Source organism: Balaenoptera physalus, assembly GCF_965194825.1.
Source record: "Balaenoptera physalus genome assembly, contig: HAP1_SCAFFOLD_628, whole genome shotgun sequence".
Classification (NCBI taxonomy): domain Eukaryota; kingdom Metazoa; phylum Chordata; class Mammalia; order Artiodactyla; family Balaenopteridae; genus Balaenoptera; species Balaenoptera physalus.
Window position 1 is genome coordinate 536,604 of NW_028126121.1, and position 6,059 is coordinate 542,662.

General features: G+C 46.9%; 1 long non-coding RNA gene across 1 annotated transcript; it reads left to right on the forward strand.

Annotated features, from left to right (window-relative positions):
- Positions 1-1,298: 1,298 nt before the first annotated feature.
- On the forward strand, positions 1,299-2,510 carry LOC309653590. Its single transcript, XR_014259259.1, has 3 exons — positions 1,299-1,845; positions 2,040-2,273; positions 2,418-2,510. It is a non-coding gene; the product is annotated as an uncharacterized lncRNA (long non-coding RNA).
- The last annotated feature ends 3,549 nt before the right edge of the window (positions 2,511-6,059 follow it).

Genomic DNA, 6,059 nt, shown 5'->3' on the forward strand with positions numbered 1-6,059 from the left:
AGCAGAGCTGCCTACTTTATATTTTTCTTCCCTTCTGAAGACATTGGCTGGCACTTGGCCTTGGTCCAGGGTGTACTCCTTCTTCAACCTGTTGACTGCAGAGTCCTGACATTGCTTTGGGCTTGGTCCAAGTCTGTGCTTGAGTGGAGGACGGGGCTTTGAGAGGGTCCACACGCCCCTCCTTCCCAGCCACGCACCTTCTTTTCCTTGCCAAGCTCTCCCTTCTCCTACTGTGCCAACGAAGCAGCTGCTTCAACCTCTTCTGTAACCTGGGCTCTCCCATCTGTCTTCAGTTTTTCCCGTGCTCATAGCTGGTTAGAAACCTGCCGGGGGGTGTTTGTCAGACGAACTTGAGTAACTTGCCCTCGTAGATTAGTTAAGAGCCTGTAGGTGTCGAAGGGATTCGTGGAAAAGACCCAGCAGAGTCTGCGAGAACCCGAGGCGGCTGTGGCTGGAGCCAGGTGAGCCACAGGTTAGGGGCGCCTGGGCCTCATCCTGTGTGAGGGTGGATGCGCTACTGCTGTCCTCTGCCTCGGGCCCTCATCTGTGAGATGGGGGAACAGTGAGGACTGCCCTCCCGAGGTCGTCATGAGGCTTAATGTGTGAACGCACCGACCACTCAGAGCAGCCCTCACCGCAGGGAGGGTGGGTGTGTGTGTGTGTGTGTGTGTGTGTGTGTGTGTGTGTGTGTGTCATTGTAGCCGCCGGGCTTCGCTTTTCTCCACCAGCTCCTTCACGGGGAAGCAAGAAGAGGCATGGGAGGGAGGGAGAAGACTAGAAAAAGAGGCAGAGGGAGGTCCCTGGGGAAGGGTTTCTGCCACTCATGCATGGGTGGCCTGGGGTCCAAACTTGGGGTTTTACACCAGGGCGTGTGAGCAAGGGGCTGCGGCCAGGGGCAGAGCATTTACAGACCACGCATAGGTCTGGACAGAGCAGGAAGACGCCAAGGCTCTGCTTCCTCCCAGCTGTCAAGGCCCGAGGCAACAGGTCACCCCTTCTGAGTCCCTGAGAAATTGGGAGGTGCTAGTGCAAGGGCACAAAGTTTCAGTTATGCCATAGGAAAACAAGTTCTGGAGTTCTGCTGTATAATATGGTGCCTGTAGTTAACAATACTGTATTGTGTGCTTAAAATTTACTGAAGATGGCTCCTATCTTAAGCGTTCTTACCATACACACAAAGAATGATGATAATAGCAATAATAATAAATAAAGGAATGAATCGGTCGGGAGGACACCTTTGGAGTGACACATATGTTTACGGTGTAAATTGTGGTGATGGTTTCATGGGTGTAATCTGTCTCCATACTCACAAAGTTGCATGTATTAATCATGTACAGATTTCTGTATGTCAATGATACCTTCATAAAGTGGTTTAAAACAATAAAATGGGGGGGAATATAGTCACTCCAAGTACTGAGCACGTTGCCTGTCCCAGTAAATAAGTAAATAAATGTAATTATGGTTTAACCTTAGCTCAGGACTGAGAGTGGGTCCCACAGGGACTTGGCAGGTGGTGTCTGTGGCCAGCTCCTCCACCCTGGCTCAGCACTGCTTCTGTGAAGCACAAGGGCTCCCCAAACACAGAGACCAGCCCCAGGTGCACACTCGTGACAGAGAAGGTGGGCTGGTCGCAGACACCTTGTTTTGGTTACTTGCTATTCCTTCCCCCACACGCCCTTTCATTGTCCTGGTCCTTAACCTTTAACTCCTGTAAGAAGCTGGGTTTGCAGATTTCTGAAGACATTTTGCAGTGTGCAGACCTGTTTCACCTTTGTTCCCCATCCTTGGGTCTGGAGATAAAGGCGGAAGACAGTACTCCATGAAAGCAACAATCACAAACCTCAGGTATGCTCACCCTCAGGTGCCTCAGACTTCAAAGAAATGGCAAACGAGGCATCTCATTTTATACATGGCCCTCTTTAAGTACACTTGTATGTACATAAAATGAAATTGTACTGAAATAAATCTTATTGGTGAACGTTTGCTTTCCGGAAGACACTTTGGTGTAAAAGTTCCTAAGAAAATTTTTTTTTTTAAAGGACCAAAAGTGGGGTGAATGTTTCATGGGTAAAGACCTTTTTCGTAACGAGTGAAGGTGAAATGAGCAGACTGTGCAACTCAGATTCCAGCTGCATCCCCGTCACTACCCTCGGGAGTGTGCCGGAAGGACCCCAGAGAGCTGGCCCGCTGGGATGAGCTTATAGCCTTGGGGCCCCAAACTGGAAGGATGGTCAGCATTCCTGGTGCTCTGGGTTCAGCAAGACCTGACTGAGGTGGGTGGGAGGCGAGTGGGAACACAGTTTTGCCCAGAGCTATCTCCTTGGCCTGTGTTAGAGGGGGAACAGAAGGTCAGAGCAGGCCTGGGTGAACCCAAGGTGCTGGCTGAATGTCTTTTTTTTTTCTTTTTTTTAATAAAGGGACTCTCTTTTCTGGTTGTTGGCTGAGTATGTAATGTCCACTCTGGGTCATCTAAGGGCCGAGACCAAGTACTCTGTTCCTGCTGTGATCCGTGCTTCTGCTACCACATGCTGCACAAGGTAGGTACCTCAAAGTCCTAGCTGAATAGCTAATAGAGAGGTCTCACCCTTGCTTCTCCACCTGCATCTTACAGAGGTGGAAAGTAGGAACTGCAGCCCGGCAAGCCATGGACGCAGGTAATCCTAAAACTGCAAAGTCACCTGTGTTGATTCCAGCCAGCTTTTAGTAAGTAAATCCGTGACTCTTGTAAGAAGAGATTTCAGATGTGTACCTTCTACAGAATTCACATTTAGTGAGGGGCGTGTGAAAAGGTATACACAATTTTAATCTTTTTATTTTACTAATAACGTATCTTAATGATTGAAAAATAGAAATTCCTGTAAATAAAAAGAAAACCAGAAAGTACTCATACTTTACACACCTAGTGTTCACGATCTAATGGGCCTGCTTCGCCTTCCCCTCTCTCTTCTATCTGAGCCTCCACGATGGACGGGACTCACCTGGTACAAGTGACACGGGGTCGAGCTGGACTGTTGGTTTTCTGCTCCGCCTCTGCTTCCTCTCCGCATCCTGGACTTTAAAGAAGATGAATGAAATGTCTGCTCTGGTTGCTGGCTGTTTCATCTCCAAGTTAACCTCAATCTGTGGTTGTGGAGGGCCTCAGAAGTCAGGAAGGTCCCCCGCCGCCAACATGGGGAGGGTGGGGCTGGACCCAGGTTCCAGCCCAGCCCTGACACACAGTGCGCTCAGTGGGACATGTTGGCATGCATGCAAGGCTGTAGCGCTGCCAGCCCCCATATGCAATTGAACAGCTACCTGGGCAGCGTAGATGGCCCCTTGGGATGTTTCAGTTCCCTACATCCATGTGATTGAGAAAAGGGCCTCCTCCCTCATAGCCTCTCAGCCTTCTGAGAGGAAATAACCCTGCAGACATTGAGTGTGGCCCTGGCCACAACCAGCATACAGCAGACCGTGGCCCTGCAATACTTTGGCCTTCGGGTTGTTGCAAACCTTTGACATTCATACTCATTAAAAATCAAAGGTATGGGAGCAAGTGGCTTCTCAGCTGGTGTTTTCACTCTGAGGCCACGTGGTCTCCAGGAGCCACGTGCATCCGGGACCCAGTCCCTGCGGCCTCCGGAAAGCCAGCCAACTGTGGATTCCACGGTATAGAATCATCCTTGAGACACTGCTCCGTTGAGTAACAGCTTCCTTACCAACTACCATTTGGTTTCTGTTCTCTCTAAAGGAGAGAGCAGAGACTGGGAAATGAGTAAATGTGTTCTGTGGAGATGGGTGATTAATATAGTCAGAGGGGAGGTGTGACTCCTGGGCTCCCACCTCCCAGGGACACAAATGAAGTCTGTGTGCCCTTAGAGGTACATAGGTAATAAGGGCCAGCCTCTGCTGTGAGGCCCTGATGCCCAAAGCAAGAGTCTTGAGTTTACCACCGACAGCAAAGTTGCTATTTTAGCTAGTGGAAGAGCTTCCTGCCATCAAGGGAGGACAGCAAGAGCCCTGGATGGGTGACCACAGTCACTGACCTTAACTGAACCTCTTCTTTTCTGTTAAAATGGACATTGAGTGGGTGTCGCCTGCAGTTTCTGGAAGCCCTGGATGCAGTGAGAGAGTGTTCCTGTGAATGGGGCCACCCAAAGGCATTTAGCAGGACAAAGGATTGGAGGGAGACCAGATCACACTGCAAGAGAGTGAGCCACCAGAACTGCCAGGTCCAAATCCACTCTTAAACCTGTCTCTTGCAGTTATTAATTTATTTCTATCGTTTAAAAATAATGTTTTATTTTACTTTCGTAAGTGTGTCCAGTCCATTGGAATCAAAAAAGTCATAGCTGATACATCAGAACCAATAATCCCTGAGACTCCCTTGGGTGCCCTACTGGATGGGGCATGGCTGGGAGAGATGAAGACACTGAGTAGGGTCCGAACTTAGGGGAACTGCCAGACTGCTGTGTCTCTGTTCCTTCCCTGTCCCAGGAGAGCGAAATCCCGGAACAATGAAAGGAGAAGCAAAATGGGGAAGAGGTCTTTTGGTGGCTTAACTGTTGTGTTTGTATTTTCCTTTGTTATGTTCCGTTTTGTTAATGTGTGTTTTTACTAGGAAGTTACCCATTTCCTCTAGATTTCTAGTGTGATGCAATAGGTTTCTCATTCTAGTTTTCAACCGAATTGTCACGTATTAACTGACATCCATATTTCATTTGGGTTTCCTTCATTCCAACTTTTTGTCTTCCAGGATGCCATCCAGTGTATCACGTGACATTTAGTCATCATGTCTGTTTAGGCTCTTCTGGGCTTTCACGGTTTCTCAGACTGTCCTTGTTTCTATGACCTTGACATTGGTGAGGAGTACTGGTCAGATATTTTGTTGACTGTCCCGCATTGGAATTTACTTGGTGTTTTTCTCAGGATTGGGCTTGAGTTATGGGTTTTGAGTAAGCAGATCACAGAGGTAAAGTGCTTTCTCATCACTTTGTATCAAGGGAACAGGCTCTCAAGGCAACTTATCACTGTTACTATTAACTTTGGTCACCTGGCTGACCAAATAAGTTTGTCAGATTTCCCCACAAGGAAGTTAAGTTTTTCCCATTTCCGTGCTGTGTGTCTTCTTTAGGAGGAAGCTACTTTGGGAAGCAGCACTTATGGAGACAGGAGTTATCTCCACCTCCACAATCCATGGATGGCTGAGTGTCCACATCAATTATTTGGACTTCCACATAGGAGATTTCTATTCAACCTTATTGATTAAAACAAACAAACAAACAAAACCCTGTGCAGTTACTTATTTTTACCAGCATGGACACCTGTGGACAGTTTTTTTGTTTGTGTGTTTTCTTTGTTTTTTTAACTTTTTGTTATAATCCAGCAGTCCAGATTTTGTTGCTAAGTTCATTCCTACTTTGGCTATTGAGAGCTCTTTCCATTGGCTCCTGTTTTCCTTTGACATCATTCCACCCTGTGGATTTTTTTTCTTGATACTTCCTTATTTTCTGATATAAGATTCAAGATTGTCCTGGCTCATATATTTACTGTGTCAGTCCTAGTGCCAGCCATTATTTCAAAGACTCTGGTTCCTTTTACTAGAGAATGTTATGAAAAAGTTACATATAGGAGCTGAAAGTGCTCAGCTGACAATGCAAGGAAATATATGCATGTATTCCCACCTTTGTGTATTGTTGGGTCTCAGGGAGGGCTGCTCCACAGTGGCATATCGATTACTTTGAATTACAGTTCCTTAATAAATGGCTGATGCAAGAGCGACACTCTATCTATGTCCTTGAAAGCAGGAAATAAGTCTCTCATGTGAAAGGTGCAAAAGCCTATATGAACAACCCTTGGTACTTCTTTAATTTACTGCCCCAAGCCCAAACTCTGTTTAGATTCTTCACTAATTTAGTATCCCAAGCCTAAGTTTCTTTGGCCTGTAAATTCCCCATAACTTTATTCTGTGATGAAATTAAGCCTCACTTTCTGTTATAGTTGGGGAGGGATCTGTAAAGCACCTTGGTTTTTAAAGCAAAAGTTTGTTACTGGAACAAAGTGTCCCCCCAAAATAGTCTGAT